The sequence below is a fragment of the Propithecus coquereli genome, unplaced genomic scaffold, assembly GCF_000956105.1.
Source record: "Propithecus coquereli isolate 6110/MARCELLA unplaced genomic scaffold, Pcoq_1.0 Scaffold1227, whole genome shotgun sequence".
Lineage (NCBI taxonomy): Eukaryota > Metazoa > Chordata > Mammalia > Primates > Indriidae > Propithecus > Propithecus coquereli.
This window is the reverse complement of record NW_012136381.1, coordinates 30,700-31,233: the sequence shown is the minus strand read 5'-3', so window position 1 is coordinate 31,233 and position 534 is coordinate 30,700. Positions and strand designations below refer to the sequence as shown.

General features: G+C 33.9%; 1 pseudogene; it reads left to right on the top strand.

Moving 5' to 3' along the window:
* Positions 1 to 332, top strand: part of LOC105804978 — a 4,691-nt pseudogene extending 4,359 nt beyond the window's left edge.
* The last annotated feature ends 202 nt before the right edge of the window (positions 333 to 534 follow it).

Genomic DNA, 534 nt, shown 5'->3' with positions numbered 1-534 from the left:
ATTTGTGTACATTACTTAGAATTCTTATACACAAAATGGATTATAACACTATACATTTGAAATCTGGTTATTCTATTTACCTCAGAGTTTCAGTAGTTCTCATTACTTAACAACCTTGTTCTCATTTCTTCATCTTTTATGTGGAGGGGATTTAACTAGATGGGTGATAACCCCTTTAGAGTTTTACCGTGCCATAACTTTGGAGTTCCACCCATGGAACCAGGTATTTCCTTTTCCCTAACAAGTTCTATGGAGATTTGATGGCAAGAAACCAGACACCCTAGGACCCAATACTCGGCTGTACAAGTGGTTGCCTCTGAATGACCTTCTTGGTAAGATACTAGAGAAAAAGTACTGAATATAGAGTGATACTAGGTCAATGGCAACTAAATAGTGAATACTTATTTTTGAAAACTCAAATATAAAACCTATTTTATATTTTGTTTTCTAGTCCTAGGGGAAAAGAAGAAAGTATATCAGTTGGCATTTTGTTACATTCATCCATATTCTTTATGTCCATAAACAAAGTATTAA